This window comes from Mauremys reevesii, unplaced genomic scaffold (genome assembly GCF_016161935.1).
Source record: "Mauremys reevesii isolate NIE-2019 unplaced genomic scaffold, ASM1616193v1 Contig148, whole genome shotgun sequence".
Lineage (NCBI taxonomy): Eukaryota > Metazoa > Chordata > Testudines > Geoemydidae > Mauremys > Mauremys reevesii.
In genome coordinates, this window is record NW_024100769.1 from 89,614 (window position 1) to 111,916 (window position 22,303).

The following is a 22,303-nucleotide window of genomic DNA, read 5'->3' on the forward strand; positions in this document are numbered from 1 at the left end:
GTCACTGCCACACCCATCCCTTGCTGTGCCAATGTCCTGCCCCTGCACATGCACTTTGGAGGTTTGAGCTACTCCCTGTGGATCACCCCACTCAAGGTGCGTTTGTTCTAGGAAGCAAGCCGGCTAGACAGGAAAACATCGGAAACAGTTCCCAATGCTACACTCAGTTTTTCAGAAATTAGTCGACTATATGGCCAGAAGAGACCATTAGAGCATCTAATCTGACCCCTGCATATCACAGTCCTCCTGAATGACACAAGAGCTACTTTTGGGGCAAACACATTCCAGAAAGGCATCTAGTCTTCATTAAATGACATCAGGAGATGGAGAATCCACTACTTTCCTTGGTAGCTTGTTCCTGTGGTGAATCATCCTTGCTGTTGAATATTTGTGTCTTATTTCTAATATGAATTTGTTTCTTTTCACCTTCCAGCCACAAGCTCTTGTTATACCTTTCTCTCCTCAATTAAAAAGCCCTTTAATACCCAATCTTTTGTCTCCATTAAGGCCCTTCAACACTTCAATGAAGTCACCTTTCAATCTTCTTTTGATAAGCTAAACAGGTTGAGCTCGTTCAATAGCTCACTAGACGGCATTTTTCTCCAGCCCTGAGAACAATTTGTGGCTCTTTGGTCATCAGACTCCTGAACTGCAGCTGGATGTGGTTCTTCTTCTTCTGCACAGCACAGCTCCTGGAGAAGAGGGATCTGCAAATGTACATTCGTATGATACCTTTGTTTAACTGATGAAAACATAAACTAGACACTTAGAGGATTGGAACTGATTTCAGCTGATGGACAGCTTTGCTAGGTTTTTATGCATTTGGACAGCAAAATGTTGAGTGTTTACATTGTTATCAAGCACTCCTGTATAGAGGAGCCCCTGAACAGAATGGGGAATGGAAATGAAAATGTTTAACTTTAAAAAAAAAAGAAAGAAGGTTATAAGAGAACACGGGGGTTTGAACTGAGGACTATTTGAACTGCAGTTAAGCACTCTAACACTGAGCAATATCCCCAATGACAACAGGAATATGGAATCGTGATGTCCAGGACTTTGAAGGACAAACCCTGATTCATCGAGCTCCTTTGCCATTCCCAGACCACAGGTGGTTTTCAAAATGGGGTTTGATTAAACTTCTTAAATGTGGTAAACACCACAGCTTGCACACCCACCGATATAGCTTCTCCCACTGACATAGCTGCCACCTCTTGGGAAGTGGATTAACTACACCCCCAGGAAAACTCTCTCCCATCAGCCTAGAGCAGTGGTTCTCAAACTGTGGGGCAAGACCCCAAAGTGGGTCATAACCCTGTTTTAATGGGGTCGCCAGGGCTGGCATTAGACTTGTTGGTGCCTGGGGCTGAAACCAAAAGTCTGAGCCCCACCACCCAGGGCTGAATCCCTCAAGTTTGGTTTTGCCTCCCAACTGGGGCAGGGCTCAGGCTTTGTCTCCTCTGCCTGTGCTCAGTGTAGAGGGGCTTGGTGTGTCTTTCTAGGGTCATGTAGTAAGTTTTGGGTTTTTTTTGGCAAAAAGGGGTTGTAGTGAAAGGAAGTTTGAGGAACCCTGGCATAGAGCCTCTGAGTATGTCTAGACTTGGCTCCCTGTGGCAGATCAGACACTGAAAGTACAGCCGTGGAGACACCACACACCAGCCTGGCTTAGCAGGCAAGAATCAAACCTCCACAGACAAGTGGCTGCTGTTTTCTAACCCATTTCTCTAAGCCCTCAGCCACCACCACTTAACAAAGGGGCTTTTCTACACTATGGTTCTGGTCTCACTGAAGGGTCATTTCCAATTGTTTGCTCAGACCAGCATTAGGGAAAATGGTGCCCTGGGCAAAGCTTGTACTTTGGCACTTCCCCATTGCCCCTGGACGATCCCCTCCCCTTTACCGCTAGCTCCTGCACTCCCAACCCTTGCACCTCCTTCACCTCTAACTCCTGCCCCCTCCTGTGCCCCCTTTGCCCTTAAGTCCCTGGGCCACCAGCCATTGCTCCTCTCCTGCAGCCCCTTCACATGGCTCCAGTGCTGGGGGCCCGCACTTGTTCTCCTTCCCTGGACTTTGGCATCACTAGCCCCTGCTTAGCTAGTAGGGTTCAGTGGTCCCCAAAATGTGTGGCATGAGTCTTAGGGGTACACAGAGGAACATTCATGGAGTCAATGAAATCAATTGAGCTTCTTCAGTTTCTCGCTACAGATATTTCCCTTGTTTTTAAAGGCAAAAATCCTGATCTTTCCAATGGGAGCTGCTGCTTCAATGTTCAGTTTGGGGAGGGATTTGGCTGCGCTCAGAGATCTGCCCGCGGGGTTACAATCTGCGATCCGAAGGGCCGAACGCAAACAGCGTTTAGATGGGACCGTTACTGCCGCCCCGTGTGGCCAAAGATTAGAACTGACCAGCGGAGTTTACAGCTGGAGCCTGGGACGCTCCTGAACAAACTGGGAACAAAGCCTCTCGCGTGGGATCCTCGCTGTGCAGCAGGAGGCGGAGGGAAGCTGATTGTCAGGGCTCAGGGCAGCACCCTGCCATGCTGAGCCGGTGTCTGTGCTAAGCTCGGCATCAATCAGGTGATTCTGGGAAGTTTGGGGTCCCCGGGCTCCCACAGGAGGGTGAAGCAGGTCACCCCTGGAGCAGGTTAAAGCTGCAGGTTGACAGTGGGGCTGCTGCCCCTGTGAACAGCTGCTGTAGCACCTCCTGGGCAAGACAGCGAGAGCCAGTTATACCCCCGCCGCCTGTATCGGGGGATGGGAGCACTCTCACCCTGGGGACCCACCCACCAGAGATCTACGGGTGGGAGAGTGGCACCCACACACCCAGGATGTTGTAGGGGGGGACAAGGGCATCCACACTCCGGGATCCTCTGAGAGGGACGGACACCCACACATCCAGGATTCTGTAGGGGGGGCAGTGGTACCCGGTCGCCTGGGCGGGGGATGGGGGGCACCGAAACATCCGGGAGCTTATATGGGAGGACAGCGGCGCCTGCAGCTCGACATGAGACGGGGCGGGGGGCGCAGACGCATTTCAGTTCCAGGCTGTCCCTGTCTGGCCAAGGCACAGAGCTCACAAGCAGAGTTTAAAGCTCCAGCTGCCAGGCTGAGAAACAAGCTGGGCCCTGTGGCTGGTACCTGTGATCCCAGCTCCTGGGGAGACTGAGGCCAGTGGATCGCTTGAGCTCAGGAGTTCTGGGCTGCAGGGGGCTGTGCTGATCGGGTGTCCGCACTAAGTTTGGCATCAATATGGTGATCCTGGGGGAGTTTGGGGTCTCCAGGTTGCCTCAGGAGGGGTGAACCAGCCCAGGTCAGAAACAGAGCAGGTCAAAACTCCCGTCCTGATCAGTAGTGGGATCACACCTGTGAATAGCCCCTGCAGTGTAGCCTGGGCAAGACAGTGAGACACAGTCTCTTTTTAGACACACACACACACCCCGCAGAGCCTGGAAGGGGGGATGGGAGCACCGACACGATGGGGAGTCTGACTTGGGGGGAGGAATGCCCCCCTACAACACAGATCTTGAAAAGGGGAACAGAGACACCCACAGATCCCGGATGGGGGCAGGCAGGGGAAACCACACACTGGAGCTAGTTCATGGGGTGGGGGACAGAGACACCCACCAGAGATCCTGGATGGGAGCATCCACATGATGGGGATCTTGAACTGGGAGGAGGGAAGCACCATGTACCAGAGGTTCTGAAGGGGGAACAGGGACACCCACACACCAGGTGTCTTGCAGCAAGAGCTGCGGTCTTCATTTACACAGAGCAGTGATGGGGAATTAACCACATCCCTTGCGGAGCTTGTTCCACTAGATGATTAGCCTCATTGCCAGGGCGGCTTCAGGAAGTGCGGGGCCCAATTCGAACAGTTTCGATGGGGCCCCGGCAGGGATGACTAAAACAAAAAAACACTTAAAAAACCCTTTCGTTTCTTCCATGTATTATTTACTTTCCATGACTATATAAATAATAACAAAATTATCTATTACATACATTGCATCATATATTAATTAGCTGATTTGCACTTTCATATCAGGAAAATAATTTGTTTTGATAGTTGTACAACTGATTTTCTTCACTAATGTTTATTTTATTAAAATTTATAAAACATTTCCTTATTCATATAAAATTGCCCCCTTCTTCCCCCCCCCAGCGCCGCCCGGCCCCGTGGAAACAAACCCTCCTTCCCCAGCTCCGCCCCATCGAAACAAGGTTCGGGGGAAGGAAGAAACTGCACATGGGGTGACCAGATCACAGCAGTAAAATAGGACCTGCCCCCTCCTGCTGGGCCCCACCATCACACCCTCTTCACCCCTAGCCCCCGCTGGCTTGCTGCGTCCCTCCTAGTCAGTCCCCACCCACCACTCGCCTCCTTTCACCTTCTCCCTCGCCTGCCAGAAACCCCCATGCCCACCCATAGGCGACAGGTTTGTATAATTTTTGGTGGGGCCCAAAATGGTGGTGCCCCCGCTCCTGCCCTGTAAGCCGATATAAAATGAAGCTACAATGTGTCAGTGCCACAAGATTACAAGGGTCAAAAAGTGGAAAGTCAGAAGCGGCACTTGCCTACTTCAATATATGGTATTATATTTTGTTGCATCTGTTGTGACAAAGTGGAAATGTTCTTAATGTTTTCTCTGAATACTGTGTGGGTGCCTCAGTTTCCCCTGCAAGATGCCAACTGAAGGTGTTGGGGACAAATAGATCAGGTGGCCTCCTTGTCCAGAAGAGACACAGAGGCCAGAGGAGGGAGTGTCAGTTTGGAGCTGGCTGGGGAAATGGGGAGAGACACAGAACTTGGTTCTGGGCTCCCCACCCCACAAGATGGGCCTGACTGAGGGGTCCTGTTTTCTGTACCAACAAGCTCTGTTTAAACTGTGTTCCTGTCATCTAATAAACCTTCTGTTTTACTGTCTGGCTGAGAGTCACGTCTGACTGTGGAGTTGGGGGTGCAGGGACCTCTGGTTGCCCCAGGACCTGCCTGGGCAGACTGGCTGCGTAAGGCACACAGTGTGGAAGGGCTGAATGCTTCGAGGTCAGACCCAGGAAGGTGTAAGCTTCCTGCACTGGAGACAGTCTGCTCCGATAGAGAAAGCTCCCCCAGAGTCCTGACTGGCTTTGTATGGAGTTGTTCCAAAGCATCCCAGCATCCTTTCCACACCGTGCGCTTCCCGGAAGTCTGCACAGGCACTGACACTCCTCCTCTGGCCTTTGTCTCTTTTCCAGGCATTAGGAGGCCACCCGATCTCTCTGTTCTCCAACACCTTCAGTTGGCACCTTGCAGGAGAGCGGCCCAGGCCATCAGTATCCAGGAGACAGGGTTTCAGCCATTCTCTGTGCAGACGGCATCACACTAGCACTCTAGGGCTCTACAACAATCACACCCCCTTATCCCACCATCTAGATCCTTGAGAAATGCACAGGGGAAACTGAGGCACCCACACTGTATTCAGAGAAAACATTAAGAACAGCCCCACTTTGTAACACCTGTATACAACTAGTTATACACTTTAAAGGGGTGTAAAATAGTCAAGTATTGTGCCAAACAAAATGATACTCCAAACTGACCACCAAATTTAAGTTGCATGTTTTTCCCCTCAGGTGTGGGCTCTGGGGTTGGGCTGGGGATGAGGGGTTCACAGTGCAGGAGGGTGCTCAGGGCTGGGGGTGCAGGGACTGGGGTGGGGCAGGGCTGGGGATAAGGAACTTGGGATGCAGACAGGCTGCCCCAGGGCTAGGGCCAGAGAGGACCCCCCTCCCTGTTACCGGCAGCCGCAAGCTCCAGAGGAGGGACCCATCGTCCCCACCTCCCGCAGCACACTCACTCTGCGCCACAGTCACTGCACATGCTCCTAGGGACTCTCTCAGGTCCAGAAAGCCCACTCGCCTTCCCTGTGGTGGGTACCGGGTGTCACGGAGTCCCTGGGCGATGCTCTGGAACTGCTCCCCACCAAGCCAGGCAGGACTTTGGGGAGCCTCCTCTCCCTCGGAGCAGACTTTTTCTGGGCAAGAAGCTCACACGGCTTCACCTTCCTGGGTCTCTCCTTGGAGCATTCAGCATCCTCTGCCCCTCTGTGCGCTTCCCACAGCGAGCCCGCCCAGGTGGGGTCCTGGGGAAGCCAGAGGGTCCTGCCCCCCCACTTTGCAGTCAGACGTGACTCTCAGCCAGCCAGTAACACAGAGATTTATTCGATGACAGGAACAGGGTGTAAAACAGAGCTTGTAGGTACAGTGAACCGGACCCCTAGGCCGGGTCCATTCTGGGGCAGTGAGCCAGACCCCTTGTCTGCACTTCACGCCTGGTCCCCAGCCAGCTCCAGACTCCCAAACCCCTCCAGCCCCCACTCCTCTGCTCACCTGATCTCTTTGTCTCCAACACCTACAGCTGGCACCTTTGCAGGGGAGGGGCTCAGCCCATCAGTTGCCTGGAGACAGGGTTTCGGCCAGTCTCTGTGCAGACACCATCACACTGGCCCTCTAGGGCTTTACAACAATCACACCCCCTTATCCCACCATCTAGAGCCTTAAGAAATGCATTGGGGAAACTGAGGCACACAGACAGTATTCAGAGAAAACATTAAGCACATTCCCACTTCGTAACACCTGTATACGACCAGTTACATACTTTGAAGGGGTGTAAAATAGTCAAGTATCGTGCTAAACAAAATGATACTCCAAACTGACCACCAAATTTAAGTTGCATGTTTTCCCCTCAGGTGAGGTTCTGGGGTGGGGCTGGGGATGAGAGGTTCACAGTGCAGGAGTGTGCTTGGTGCTGGGAGTGCAGGCTTTGGGGTGGGGCAGGGCTGAGGATGAGGAACTTGGGGTGCAGACAGGCTGCCCCAGGGCTAGGGCCAGAGAGGACTCCCCATCACCACCACTGGCAGCAGCAAGCTCCAGGAGGGACCCCTCCTCTGCCCTCTGTCACCACAGCACACTCACTCTGCACCACAGTCACTGCACATGCTCGTGGGGCCTCTCAGGTCCAGAAAGCTCACTCACCTCCTCTATGATGGGTACTGGATGGGGTTGCCATCACAGGTGGCCTTCCATGTTGCTGCCCCTCACCATAACTTCACTGTGGATGGGGATGGGGCTGCCCCTTCCCAGCATGGGGCAGGGGCAGGGGCAGGGGCGGGGCGGAATCATAGGTCAAACACTCACAGAAGCCCCAGCAGCTGCTAAGGTGAGTGAAGTCCGTCTCCTGGCCGGAAGTCCCCTTTGTGTCTCCTCCAGGTAGCGGGAGAGGAGGGCTGCCAAAAATGGCAGGGTCCCCTCCCTCCTGAGGTGCTACAGCAGCTAGCACTGCTCTTATGCTGTAGCCCTTAGGCGGCAGCAGCAGCAGCAGCAAGGGAGAGAGACGCGCTGCGCACTCTTTACGTTCAGGCAGGAAGATCCGGGGTGGAGGGAAGATGCCATTTCTGGGGATTGTTCCCAAGCTGCAATATTTGTGTTCAAACATCTACCAGCTTCCTTGGTGAAAAATAACACCAGGTTTCTTTGCAATATACAAGAAAGAAGGAGTTCTTCTTCGAGTGATTGCTCATATGCATTCCAGTTAGGTGTGCGCACGCCGTGTGCACGTTCGTCGGAAGATTTTTACCCAAGCAACACTCGGTGGGTCAGATAGGTGCCCCATGCAGTGGCGCTGCTATAGCGCCAGATATATACCACTGCTGACCCACCCGCCCTCAGTTCCTTCTTACTGCCCGTGTCGGTCGTTGGAACAGTGGAGCGCGGCTTAGCTGACCTCCACTTCCTAGCTACTCGTAGTTTCTCTCGTTAATTCTTGTATATATAGTTCAGATTTATATAGTTGTAGTTAACTTTATTCGTTTGTAGTATAGTTAGTGTATATAGTTCATACTATATATATGAATGGGTCACAACCTTAGCCCAACCGAAGGCACTGAAACAAACTCAAATGATGCTTCAGCTTCCTCCCTCAGCATCACAAGACCAACACAAAGAAAACTCCCGAGCGGAGCTCTGAGCATTGCCAGGTTGTGAGTTCCGTGCCTCAGGAAGCAGCCAAAATGCTCAGAACCCCAACCGCTTCTCTTGGACCGCTGGCAACATGGTATTTGCACAGGAGCCGAAGCCACGTCTTTCCTGTCTTTGTCTATCCCAGCCCCTTCCCAAATGCTTTCATCGGACGCTGGAGGGACTAAGGACCTGCAGGTTCCCGCACCCACCTCCTAAAGCAAACAGTCCTTCCCTTCTCTGACATTCCTGGAGCCGCACATCCTTGGAAGAGTTTTACCCCAGGGGTTCTGATTCCCTGCGAAAGATGTGTCTGGCGGCGTGAGGAACTGTCTTCTCTGCCCCTCTTTGGGCGCTGAGAAGCTTTTTCTGAGAAACAGCACCTCCTCCTGCTCGGAGAATCCTAAATTCCACCCTCCCACCCAGGTTTCTCTGAGCAGCTGCTAGATGATTTTCCCACTTCTCTGGTCTAGACACCAGCATCTCACTAGCCTTGGAACGGGCCCTGTTTGCTAGCTGGAGAGCGAAGGAACCAGGAAAGAAGGCAAATGTCAGGAAACGAATCTCAGCACGCAAAGAAACTTCCTTCGCTCTTCTTTTGCACTGTCTGTGCCTTTGCTACCCCTTGAGGCCTAGCCCGACTAGCTCAGTCGGTAGAGCATGAGACTCTTAATCTCAGGGTCGTGGGTTCAAGCCCCATGTTGGGCGTTTCATCTTGCACTCTTCGACATCACTCTCTCCCTTAGAGTCTCAGAGCATAACGGAATCCACTCTTTGTCCTCTCAACCAGCTGAGGCGGTCTCGGACCTTTAGTACATCATGAAGACAAGACACATTGACAATTCCATGGTCCTAAGAGAGTTGAGTCTCTTCTAGCCCAGGCAAGAGAGGGAAAAAATAACCTTTCAGAAGCTGATTGCCCCCCTCCCCCTGAGCAGCCATCTAGAGCTTCTCTACTTATTTCTATATCTTTGCCAGCGCTCAGTAGTTGAGATAACTGCTTCTTTCTCAAATCCCCCACCAGCCCTCTTCATTGGGATGGAGATTGCTTAAGGCTGACGATTCCACCACATCTTATTCATCCCTCATACATTTCTGTAAGCCCATGGAGAGTAAAACAAGATAGCAACAAAACTATTTTTTTAAAAAAAAAGACATGGCCTCAATGTATAACAATACTGGAAATTGTCTTAATATGTTTTCTGTTTCTTTTTCATATCAGTGCTAAAAATAGGAAGGGAACCGTAAGGAAACGAAGAGCTCAGAGCTTGTGTTAACCTCCTTTGAAGACGAGCAGATGGCCTCAGTTGGACAGAAAGTAGGCCTAGAAAGTTATGCCCAACCCCCCCAACTGTCATCTCCCTGGTGGTCTAGTGGTTAGGATTTGGCGCTTTCACCGCCACGGTCTGGGTTCGATTCCCAGGCAGGGAGTTATCCTCTTCAACAAAGTCTACCTTGCCTTCCTCGCTTGGAGTTCAACCAGAAGAATGCAACTTCCTGGCCTCCTTCAGAATGCTCAGAAACTCTTTGAGGCCATGGGGAAAGCAAAGCTTCAACTACTACAATATGGCTATCTGCCCCTTAAAGCCCAGCCTCTGCACCATTTACACAAATACACTTACTTGTGCAAACAATTTAGTTTTTCCTTCTTACCGAGCCTAACCTAAATTAGAACAACATTGCACTTTGACCCAAGATCTTTTCTTTTCTTTTCACTTTTCTTGGTAGAAACCAAACTAAACAAACAATCATTTTGGGTCCACCAAAATATTTCACTAAATATAATATTCATCCAAAAACCTTTCACCCAGCGCTATATACAAGTCTTTGGAAGTAACACCCCGGAGAAAGATCATTAAGCTTTTCCATTCCTAAGATCTAGCCGCTGAAGGCTTCTGAGCATGGGCTATGGGCCTTTCACCTCTAGGCCAGTGGTTACCCTCTTGCTCAGGTGGCTACTGATGAAAGGCAATGTGGTTTAGTGGCAGATCCATTTCAGCCTCCCTTCCAATGTCTACAGGAGGGTGTTTGTTTGCATTGCATCTAAGAATCAAATCAATTCTCTTGAAACCTCAACCTGGAATCAAGGTGATTGTAGGTCAAGGAAGGAAGGTTTTGTTCATCCTGTTCTAGTAAATGCTCAAAGTTGCGATGCTTCTTGGAGCTTCCAGACACATTGGCCAGAATTTTCAGAAGGTCTCACACCCACCGCTAGGCCAGATTTGCAGAAGAACTAGGCTCCCAGTTAGGCACTAAAATCTTTAGCCAGATTGTCAAAAAGGCTCAACCTATTTTTCCAAAAGATGAGTTATTTTGGAAAAAAGCTTGTAAAGATTGTGGGTGCTGGTTACTTGTCTATGTGGCCCACACTGCTGGAGTTGGAGGTTCACCATTGTTTTCTCAGAATGCGGTGTCCGTAGTCTGCCTCAGTTCTAGTGTCCATCTTTTATTCTCCTAATAAATCAGCAGGGAGACTAAAACAACATCGGACTCCACAGGGCTCCCTGAAACCTGCCAATTTGGCTCACGGTGAAGGTGTATACAAATCATCTGTGCTGTAGAGGGCTCTGGGAGTTGAAAGAGTTGTGAATTTAACCCTCTAGGTTTCAGGCCTAATCTGAAACTGTTTCAAAACCAATTCCTTAAATAGACCATGGTTTGAAGCATCAGCAATAGGCATCTTACTGAATATATCCAGAGCTTTCCCAGCCAATTTGGCAACCAAAGTTGTCATCTTCCCTTTCCTGAATAAGCACTTTGTCTGTCCTCCAGGCAACACGCTTAAAAATCACTACCAGTGTCTCAAAGCAATCAGCTGTGCACATATCCTGCTCGACTACGCCACTGTGATGGGTTCGGTCACAGAGATCCCCTTGGGACTGAAATTACTTCCAGCCCGTTTTCCCTGCCAGCTTGGGACTCCAGAACCCTGCCTTGTTGAGCCAGACACCCTAGCCTGCTGCAACACAGACCCAGGCTCTGGGCCACACCCCAAAGCTGCAGACTTTAACTCAAAACAGCTCAGCACCTGTCTCCAGCACCCAGCTCAGTGGGATCCAAAACCCCAAATAAATCCCTTGTACTCTCTATAGCTTATACAGGGTAAATTCCTAAATTCTTCACCCTCTAGATCACTGATAGAGAGATGCACAGCTGTTTGCTCCCAGGATTAATCACTTCCTCTGGGTTTATTAATAAACAAAAGTCATTTTTATTAAGGTTAAAAGTAGGAGTGAAGTGATTTCAAGGAATAACAGACAGAACAAAAAAAGTCACCAAGCAAACTAAAACAAAACACGCAAGTCTAAGCCTAATACATTAAGAAACTGATTCCAGGGAATAGCCTCACCCTCAGAGGTGTTCAATCAGCTTCTTTCACAGACTAGACTCCTGCCTAGTCTGGGCCCAATCCTTTCCTGCTTCGGTCTTTGTTACTTCCAGCAAGACATCTTAGGTTTTCTCATGACTGGCAGGGGTTTTCTCATGACTGGCAGCCCTTTGTCCTGCTTCACCCCTTTATAGCTTTGGCATAAGGGGAATCTTTTGTCTCTCTGGGTCCTCACCCTTCCTTCTAAACGGAAAAATACCAGATTTAAGATGGATTCCACTATCGTGGTCTCTGTAAGACCCTAGTTTCCATTCTTCCTGGGTTGGCCACACGTACACAGGAAGATTTGCAGGTCAATAAACCATTTACAACCAATTGTCAATGGGAGTCGTCAAGTTTTAAACCATTATAGTGGCCCACGCTTTGCACAATTACAATAGGACCTCAGAGTTAGACTTCCATATTTCCAGCTTCAGAGACAAAATGAGACATGCATACAAATAGGAGGCATATATTCAGTAGGTTAGAACCTTTGTTATGATACCTTACAAGAGACCTTTGCATCAAGCATATTCCACTTACATCATACTCACACCTATAAGCATCTTTTCATAAACGTATGGGTGCAACGTCACCGGGTGCCCTACCTACCCTGCTTTCGCTGCTTCCTGATGGCACAGAATTGACAACAAAGAGCCAGGCTAGGAGGCTTCTAAAACCGAGAGAGCTGTTCTATCGCGTCCACATCCTCTCAGGAGGTGTCAAACCCCCTCTCTCCGTTTCCATCCCCCAAATCCTATCAGCTCAATGAGTTTTGTCCCTGGAAGAGCCTCTGGGAAGCAGAAGAAGCGGAGAGGATTGCGTTGGGGGTAACTAAAACAGAGACGAGTTGTTCCCTCTTGGGATTTTGGTGTGTTTCCTGGTGATCCTGACGGAGGAACGGGAAGCATAATTCCATTTTTTCAATGCCTCGGATTAGGTTCAGCTGGTGAACTCTCTGCCTTGTTCTCACAGGGAATGGAGACTGGACCGGTTTCCCAATTTGGACAGAAAGTGGCTTGCCAAAGCCGAGGAGAGCCTGCTTCCTGCCTGCACCGAGTTGACAAACTGGGAAGCCAAAGCTGAGAGACCCGTGGAGCGAAGTCAGAGTGCTATCCGCTCACATGGAGGGAGCACAAGCCCTCCTGGGTTTCTCTGCCCAGAATTATAATCAGTTGAGTGATTTTCCTGGATGAGCCTCTAGGTAGGCAGAAGAAAGAAGTGAAGAGGAGTTGCGATGGGGTAAATGAAAACCGAGGACTCTTCTTCTTGAGATGTCTTTGTCTTGCTCTTGTGATTCTGATGGATGAACCTAAAGCGTCATTTGAGCGTGTTTCAGTGCTTTTTCTCAGGCTCAGGTTGTGATGCTGAGCACAGGGTTCCTTCCACTCAGCTCTGCTTGAACCCTCTGTAATGGGGAACGGACCAGCTTTCAGAAAGAGCCTGAGTGGAGCTGAACGAAAACAGCAGTAAACATCCAGGTTCACCTAGATTAATCTTTTGTCCCCAATTTTCTTGAAACAAAACAAAAACAAGGTTTTCTTAAGAACTCAACACCCATTCAGGTTCCAAACTCTTTGCAAGATTTCCAGAAGGGCTCAACACCCTGAGTGCTGAGCTAGTTTGGGAAAAAACCCAAACAAGGCCGGTACGATTGTGAGTGCTGGCTGCTTGACTCTGGTCCACCGTGCAGGAGTTTGAGGTTCTCATTAAGCTAGTGTCTCTATTCTGCCTCTGTCCTAGTGTCCATCTAATAAGTGAGAGATTAGAACACCTCAGAAGGCACAGGGTTGTAGGAAACCTGAAACTTTAGATGAGGTGATGGTGTCTAAAACCAGATGTGATGTAGGTGTTGAACGAGAGATGCTGTCTTGGCCTCCTGAGCGGCTCATACAATATTGAAGAAAAGGAGGGTTGAGAGAGCTGCTTTTGTCCCAGCGTCAGGATGGCCGAGTGGTCTAAGGCGCCAGACTCAAGGCTCTGTCTTTCCCACAACTGGGGCTTCTGGTCTCCTGCAGGAGTGTGGGTTCAAATCCCACTCCTGACACAACCTCTTGATTCCACCTCAAGAGGTGGCCTGGTTTCATTGCCCTTATGTAACATATTGGAAGAGCCCTTGTTTAGGAGCTTTCTTAGAGTAGCGGCAAGAGAAGTTAGAGGAATCGTAAATGCCTTCGGAATCCATGCGCTCAAGGCACCTAGTTAGGTAAATTCCAGTTTATTCCCCACCAGAAAGTTGGCATTGCTTGATCTTGGGCAGGTATGGGTGTCAAATATGCAGGTGGAGGAAGAGGCAGTACAGTAGACACTGATAAAGGGAAGGTAAGACTCTTAGTCTCAGGGTTTGGGCTTGAGCCTAAACTGGGTGCTCTATGTACTCTGGTTTGGCTGCTTCCATGAGGGCACAGAATTGACAGCATAGGGAGCAGAGACAGGAGGCAGCTACAGCCAAGAGCCCTGTTAGATTGTTTCAACATCTATCAGGAGGTCTCAAAGCCTCTCTCTCAGTTTGTATCTCAGAAATTCTATCCGCTCCAGGATCTTTCTCCATCAAAGAGCCGCTAGGTAGGCAGAAGAAGAGGTGGAGAGGGTTGCGATGGAGGTAACAAAAGCAGAGAAGAATTGTTCCTCTTAGGATTTTTGTGTTTCTCTTGTGATCTGACGGAGGAACCGGAAGCATCATTAGATTTTCTGGCTACTTTCTGTCAACAGATTAAGTTGGTCCATTGTCCATTCCCCTCAGGGTTAAGAGCTGGAACCCCTGTGCTCAGGGTCACAACCTTAGCCCAACTTGAAGGCACTGAAACAAACTCAAATGATGCTTCAGCCTCCCTCAGCATCACAAGACCAACACAAAGAAAACTCCCGAGGAACGGGCTCTGAGCATTGCCAGGTTGTGAGTTCCGTGCCTCAGGAAGCAGCCAAAATGCTCGAACCCCCACCCGCTTTTCTTGGACCGCTGGCAACATGGTGTTTGCACAGGGCCATAAGCCCGTCTTTCCTGTCTTTGTCTATCCAGGCCCTTCCCCCAAATGCTTTCATCGGACGCTGGAGAGGACCTAAGGACCTGCAGGTTCCCGCACCACCTCCTAAAGCAAACAGTCTTTCCCTTCTCTGACATTCCTGGAGCCGCACATCCCCTTGGAAGATTTTACCCCAGGGGTTCTGATTCCCTAGAAAGATGTGTCTGGCGGCCGGCGGGAACTGTCTTCTCTGCCCCCTCTTTGGGCGCTGAGAAGCTTTTTCTGAGAAACAGCACCTCTCCTGCTAGGAGAATCCTAAATTCCACCCTCCCACCCAGGTTTCTCTGAGCAGCTGCTGGATGATTTTCCCACTTCTCTGGTCTAGACACCAGCATCTAACTAGCCAGGTGAACAGGCCCTGTTTGCTGGCTGAGAGCGAAGGAACCAGGAAAGAGAGAGAGGCAAATGTCAGGAAACGAATCTCAGCACTGCAAAGAAACTTTGCCTTACGCTCTTCTTTTGCACCTGTCTTACAGTGCCTTTGCTGCCCCCTTGAGGCCTAGCCCGACCTAGCTCAGTCGGTAGAGCATGAGACTCTTCCTTAATCTCAGGGTCGTGGGTTCAGAAGCCCCACGTTGGGCGTTTCATCTTGCACTCTTCGACATCCTCTCTCCCTTAGAGTCTCAGGCATAGAATCCACTCTTTGTCCTCTCAATCCCAGCTGAGGCGGTCTCGGACCTTTAGTACATCATGGAAGACAAGACACACATTGACAATTCCATGGTCCTAAGAGAGTTGAGTCTCTTCTAGCCCAGGCAAGAGAGGAAAAAATAACCTTTTCAGAAGCTGATTGCCCCCTCCCCTGAGCAGCCATCTAGAGCTTCTCCTACTTATTTCTATATCTTTGCCAGCGCTCCAGTAGTTGAGATAACTGCTTCTTTCTCAAATCCCACTCCACCAGCCCTCTTCTAATTGGGATGGAGATTGCTTAAGGCTGACGATTCCACCCACATCTTATTCATCCCTCATACATTTCTGTAAGTAGCCCATGGAGAGTAAACAAGATAGCAACAAAACTGTTTTTTTTAAAAAGACACTTGGCCTCAATGTATAACAATACTGGAAATTGTCTTAATATGTTTTTCTGTTTCTTTTTCATATCAGTGCTAAAAATAGGAGAGGAACCGTAAGGAAACGAAGAGCTCAGAGCTTTCGTAAGTTAACCTCCTTTGAAGACAGACGAATGGCCTCAGTTGGACAGAAAGTAGGCCTAGAAAGTTATGCCTAACCCCCAACTGTCATCTCCTGGTGGTCTAGTGGTTAGGATTTGGTGCTTTCTACTGCCCACGGTCTGGGTTCGATTCGGTCAGGGTTATCCTCTTCAACAAAAGTCTACCTTTCCTTCCTCGCTTGGAGTTCAACCAGAAGAATGCAACTTCCTGGCCTCCTTCAGAATGCTGCCGGAAACTCTTTAGAGGCCATAGAGGAAAGCTAAAAGCTTCAACTACTACAATATGGCTATCTGCCCCTTAAAGCCCAGCCTCTGCACCCTTTACACAAATACACTTACTTGTGCAAACAATTTAGTTTTTCCTTCTTACCGAGCCTAACCTAAATTAGAACAACATTGCACTTTGACCCAAGATCTTTTTGCCTTTTCTTTTCACTTTTCTTGGTGAAACAAACTAAACTAAACAATCAGTTTGGGTCCACCAAAATCTTTCACTAACTATAATATTCATCCAAAAACCTTGCACCCAGCGCGATCTGCAAGTCTTTGGACGTAACACCAGGAGAAAGATCATTCGCTTTCCATTCCTAAGATCTAGCCGCTGAAGCGCTTCCTGAGCATGGGCTATGGGCCTTTCACCTCTAGGCCAGTGAGTTTTACCCTCTTGCTCAGGTGGCTACTGATGAAGGCAACGCCTGGTTTAGTGGCAGATCCATTTCAGCCTCCCCTTCCAATGTCTACAGGGAGGGTGTTTGTTTCTTTGCATTGCATCTAAGAATCAAATCAATTCTCTTGAAACCTCAACCTGGAATCAAGGTGATTGTAGGTCAAGGAAGGAAGGTTTGTTCATCCTGTTCTAGTAAATGCTCAAAAGTTGTGATGCTTCTTAGAGCTTCCAGACACATTAGCCAGAATTTTCAGAAGATCTCACACTCCACCGCTAGGGCCAGATTTGCATGAAGAACTAGGCTCCCAGTTGAGCACCAAAATCTTTAGCCAGATTGTCAAAAAGGCTCAACCTATTTTTCCAAAAGATGAGTTATTTTGGAAAAAGCTTGTAAAGATTGTGGGTGCTGGTTACTTGTCTATGTGGCCCACACTGCTGGAGTTGGAGTCTTCACCATTGTTTTCTCAGCATGCGGTGTCCGTAGTCTGCCTCAGTTCACCGGTGTCCATCTTTTATTCTCCTAATAAATCAGCAGGAGACTAAAACAACATCGGACTCACAGGGGCTCGGAAACCTGCCAATTTGGCTCCCGGTGAAGGTGTATACACATCATCTGTGCTGTAGAAGGGCTCTGGGAGTTGAACGAGTGGTGAATTTAACCCTCTAGCGAGGTGGCCCTCGGCTGCTTCCCAACGGCTTGGGCTGCAGTAACAGCCCTGGGAAAAGCTCCTGGCCCTCCTCACCTGCCCTGCCCAGCAGCAACAGCACTTTCTGGGCCTACACAGCTCCTCACACAACACCCGCCTGGGACCTTGCCCTCACCTACCAGCTCAGCAGCACCTTTTTCCTCTCAAAACCTCCTCTGCCACCCTCCCCTTCCACACTTCCACACTCACCTCATGCTTAAACTCACCCACGGCCCCTTTGGCTATTCAAGCGCCTCTGGAGGGACGCAGCTTCCAAACACGCAGATCCTTCCCTTCAACGTGACACTGGATGGACATTCCGAAACACAGCCCTTTCCAGTAGGTAATGTGTTGCTTTTGGACCCTGATGCCCAGCAAGAAGTCCTGGTATCTGTCTTTTCTGACCAATGGACCCACCACTGACTTGCCTCTTGCAAGCAGAAACTAAGGGACCGGCTGATGGCTCTCTTTGCAAACGGACGCCATCAGACTGAGCCACGAGGCAATGCTGCAGGATAGCCCCTCCCCACCAAAAGCAATGCCGTGAGCCTGATTCTGAACCTAGGCTGCTGCGGCTTAGAGCGCAGAACACTAACCACTATCCGATCACTGTGTGGCCAGGCGCTGAGGGTGCAGGCAGCAACCCAGTGGAAAATGCTCAGCTCTGTGCTCGGTCCCAGGGCAGCCACCTACCTCCACCAGCATCACAGGTATTTCTCAAGTCTCTGACCCATTACAGTCACCCAGGTGCAGAATGCTGGAGCAAAGGAAAAAGACAGGAGGCCAATCCCATGCACTGTCCCTTTTCTGTCTTCCTCCACCCCCTGGACCAGAGTCACTCCCTCTCTTGATCTGGGCCAGCTTGTCCTCATGCCCCTGGCCAGCCTATTTCCCTTTGCATTTTTCCGTGTGGAGAGGAATGTTTAAGTGAGTTTGTACCCAATTTTTTAAGGCTTTGCCTAGTAAAGGCTGTTGCCTGCTGTAGGGAGAAAAACAGAAGGGGCTACCTGAACTGAGTGTCACTGGCTGAAGTTTCATATCTATAGTATATGAAAAAGCTCAGAGCTCTGAAAATGGGTTTATTTACTTTAAGATTCTCATGTTGAAGTGAGATTGTTTCCTAGCTAGCAGAGGTTTATTTGTGATGTGCATTCTACTGGCTCTTTTGGTTTTGGTATGTTTTTGGGAGGAACGGTGGAGGAGAGTATCACGGTGGAAGAGCAGCAAAGAAAATGCGTTATTTGTTTATGTTAACGTTTGGTTTTTCCTAAAAGTGTCTGGTTTAGAGTCATTTACTTAACTCTTCGGTTGAGCGCTTTTGTGGTAACAGCTTCTTTATTGGGCCCTGAGTTGGAAAGGCCGGTTTCTTGCAGATTTTAGTTTGTCATTGTTGGAAGGCTCAGTTCAAGAGCTGCTTTCTCTTAGTCTGAGTCCGTGAGGGCTCTTCACCGCCGCCTCCTTAATATATCACCTTCCAGAGAGGTGATTGCATGGGTTTCCCTCGTCTTCCCACAGAAGAGAAATTGTCCATCCTCTTCTCCTGTTGAGGAAAACACCAGTAGCTTCTTAATCTTAGGAAACGGTCAATGTTTTGCCTGTGATGAGTGCTAGTTTTCATAGTGCAGAAGAAGAGGAAGGCTGTGTGTGTCTCTTTGAGTCAGATTCTACAAGGTTTCAGGCCAGAAGGAACCAGCGGTGATCACCTTCAGAGAGGACTAAGGGGCACCAATGCACCCAAATGGCAAGGAATTGCTTTGATGCAATGGTGACTGTCTGTTTGAGGCTGATTCTGTGGGAAGGAAAGCAGAAAAGAGGCCGTCAGGGCTGTGTGGAATGAGCGCCTGCATAGGCTTTTCTTTTACCCTGTTTGCTGTAAGAGTTAACAGTGTAGAGATTGGGTAGCAGTGCAGGTCAGTGGGTGGCTTTATGGAAATTAGGAGTGCATAGAGGGGAAACCAGGGAGAGGAAGGCATCTACTAGGGCAAGACTTGTCTGTCTTTGAACAGAATTCAAAAAGTGACTAAGGGTTCTTGCACTTCAAAGTCTTCCACTGGAGATCATTTTCAGGAAGTGATTCTCAGGTAGAGTTCCTGAGTTGTGGTGTTTGTTGTGGTTCTGGGAGCTCTGTCCTGGGAAGAGGTCAAAATGGGTGGGTGTAGGGGTGTTGCATGTGCATAGCAGAGTGTGAGTATTACTTTTGGTTCCTTGGAGCCTGGGGATCAAAGTGTCATGTCTGTTCTTATCAGTTTCTTAATCTCTGATACTTCTACTTTGATGTGAGGACTGTAGGCTAACTTGGGATTTTTGAGCAGCGGGAGTTAAAACAGGAAGCTTGCTTTGTCTGTCCTATGGCATTGATCTGGTATTGCAGTGCTTCCAGGAGCTGGTGTATCTCCTTTAGAGGAGAACCTTCTGGTTAGAAAGAAGCAGAAAGAGTTGAACTGTGATACTTTCTTTAAAGCAAATGTTTTTTGGAAGTAGCAGAAAAATCTGGGTGTTTTTCTCTTTCTTTTAAGTACATGATTTCTTGGAAGTGTTTTGTAAAGTCTATAGATGTGAGAGGATTCTTCTTTGTCTTGCCTAAGGGAGAGTTATTTAAGAAGCTGGACTCCCCTTCTTTCTGCTGTGAGTCTTTTCAACAGTCATGAGGGGACAAATCTTTTGATTCTGGGGTCTGTTGGGGAGATGGATTTTTTTTTTTTGTATTTCTTTGGGGGTAGGGGTGGGGCGGTTGTGGTAATATTTGAGGTCACGTGTATATCCACAACTGCATGAGTTACACAGACTTCTCCCACCCGCCCACGTTCTATGTATCTTGGTCTGTGGTAAGATCAAGAATAAGGCACTAAGGTGTCGTGCTGCACTCCAGCACACAGGGGCCCCAATCCTGATTTCCCCAAACTACTGTAATCCCTAAATGCTACATTAATAACCCCTTAGCTTCTCATTTGTTTATATCCTTTAAGCTATTGGAAAAATCCCCAAATCATGACAGTGGCTTACAAATCAGGAGGATTCTCTCTTTTTTAAAAAATGTAATAATAGGTTCTCTTTCTTTCCCTTCTGGTTTTCTAGAATAGAGATGCAAGCTAGAAACTTACCTTCTGGGTGTGGCCAGAGAGCCCCAGATTGCAGCAGCCCCTGGTGCCTGGGCCTGGCAGGCAGTGGGGCTCCTCTGTATCAGAGTAAGTGAACTCCCTCCAGGCACTGGAACAATGCCTTAACATGGAAGTCACAGACAGGACCCCTTGGGCACCCCCGCGTGGGACTCTATCTTGCTACCCAGGCAGTAGTAGAAGCTAACTGTAATGCCGCAAGCTCTGTATGTCCTTTAGGCTAACCTTTGCCAAACCAGCCAGGATCCCTTGCATGCTGCTAGAAGGTGTGCCCGTCTCCTGGAAGTCCAAGCAGCATCGTGGGAGGGGGAACATATCAGTTTCTTCCCTGACAGGAGGATTTTTATTCCATTCCCAGAGCTCAAGCTGATGTGGGGCGAGTGTTTCAGGTGCTGAAACTCCTGCTCTCCTCGTGGAGGTGTGTGAGGAGGAGCAATCAAACCAAGCTTTCCTTTGGTCCACAGATGATCCACAGTGGTAAAGCACCTGATGTCTCAGTCCTCAGGGCCTTCTCTTGACCTGGAAAGGAGATGACACCCTCTTCTGGTAAACTACCACATTTACACACTCTGGTAATGCTTCTCTCCTGACTGGTGTTAAGCGTGGCGGCAGCAAGGGGTTTTACAGCCTTTAAGTGCCAACGCTTATATATCACCTTGCCAACATGGGCTACGGCTATTGCATAGAGTGAGAATAATGCATGCCAGCAACTCACGAGCTTGTCAGTAAACTCTAAACACGTTTTTATAGGGAAGCTAATGCCTGTTTTAACAACACTTCTTCCCAAACAGGTGAAGCAAGACTTCAGTTTCCAGCCATGCGTTTGTCACTTTTCAGTAAGGCCTAGGGAGGGCCTTGGCATGAGCTGGCACCTGGTCTGCCAGTGTCAGAAGAGGATCTTCCCTCCCTCTCTTGTGTCACAGGTGTCTGTACTGGGGAGCAGTAATTGTCTTCAACTTATTCATAAATGATCCTGGGGAAAGGGCTAATCAGTGAGAAGTATGCAAAATTTGGCAGATGATACAAAATTGCTCAAAAGAGTTAAGTCCCCAGGCAGACTACCAAGAGCCACAAAGAGATCTCACAAAACTGGGTGAAGGGACAACCTTAGAATGGCAGATGAACGTCGTGTGCTCCGTATAAGTGCAGAAATGTAATGCACATTGGCAAACATAAATCCCAACTATACTCCTATAAAACGATGGGGCTCTAAATTGGCTGTTACCACGCCGAAAGAGATCTGGAAGTCGTTGTGGATGGTTCTCTGAAACATCCACTCAATGTGCCCCTTGTTCGGAGCATGTGGGAATCATTAAGAAAGGGACAGCCAGGTAATAAGACCAGAAAATCTATCATATTGCCTCAATATCAATCCATGCAGTATGCTCCACATCTTGAATACTGCATGCTGATGCGGTCGCCCCAATCTCAAAAAAAGATATATGTGGAATGGGAAAGGAGTCTGTCAGAAACCGGACAAATGTAAAGATGATGAGGGATATGAATAGACTTGGCTTCCATCTAAGAAGAGATTCATAAGATTGGGACTCTTTCATCTCTTGGAAAGAAAGAGGAACGACTAAAAAGGTGGGGATACGCAGGGAGGTCTGTAAATCTATGACACAACGTGGACCAAGTAAATAAGGGAAAGAGTTATATACTCCTTCTCACCAACACACGAACCAGGGGTCAAATGTTTCAAACCAAATTATGAGCAAAGCAGCTTTAAAACAAACAAAAGGAAGTACCTGTTCTTCACGCAGACTTATTAGCCAACCTGTGGAACTCCTTTGCCCAGAGGGGATGTCGTGAAGGCCAGAAAGACTATAAATAACAGGAGTTCAAAAAAGCACTAGATAAATTAATGGAGGATGGAGTCCATCTATATGGCGCTTTGCCAGCGGTATCCCTAGCTAGAAATCATCCTGTTTGCTGCAGAAGCCAGGGCACTGGGCTTACGAGGATGGAGCACAGATGATTCCTCTGTTCTGTTCATTCCCCTCTGGCACCCTAACTTTGTTGGCTGCTGTCAGCAGACAGAGATACTGAGGCTAGGTCTTTAACTTTGATGGGTAGCTGGGAAGACGTTAAATCAGACAGAACCTGTTCTGACAAACCTCTCTTCATTTCCTTGCATTATTGTCGTGTGACTCCTTTAATTCATTTCTTCCTTATTTCCCAGCAGACCGGACGAGCTACCAGATTTGGGTGCTAGCAGAGGACTCGTGGATTTGAGCTCCTTCTTCGGCAGCGTTGAACACGCCAGGGCACAGTCAGATTCTGATGCT

The 22,303-nt window shown here is 48.9% G+C and overlaps 3 non-coding genes and 1 pseudogene across 3 annotated transcripts; all 4 read left to right on the forward strand.

Annotated features, from left to right (window-relative positions):
- Positions 1-8,620: 8,620 nt before the first annotated feature.
- Positions 8,621-8,693, forward strand: TRNAK-CUU. Its single transcript has one exon. It is a non-coding gene; the product is annotated as a tRNA-Lys (tRNA).
- Positions 8,694-9,344: 651 nt separating this feature from the next.
- On the forward strand, positions 9,345-9,416 carry TRNAE-UUC. The gene has a single exon. It is a non-coding gene; the product is annotated as a tRNA-Glu (tRNA).
- Positions 9,417-13,291: 3,875 nt separating this feature from the next.
- On the forward strand, positions 13,292-13,399 carry TRNAL-CAA. Its single transcript has 2 exons — positions 13,292-13,329; positions 13,355-13,399. It is a non-coding gene; the product is annotated as a tRNA-Leu (tRNA).
- A 5,696-nt stretch (positions 13,400-19,095) lies between these two features.
- LOC120393109 lies at positions 19,096-19,296 on the forward strand (annotated as a pseudogene).
- The last annotated feature ends 3,007 nt before the right edge of the window (positions 19,297-22,303 follow it).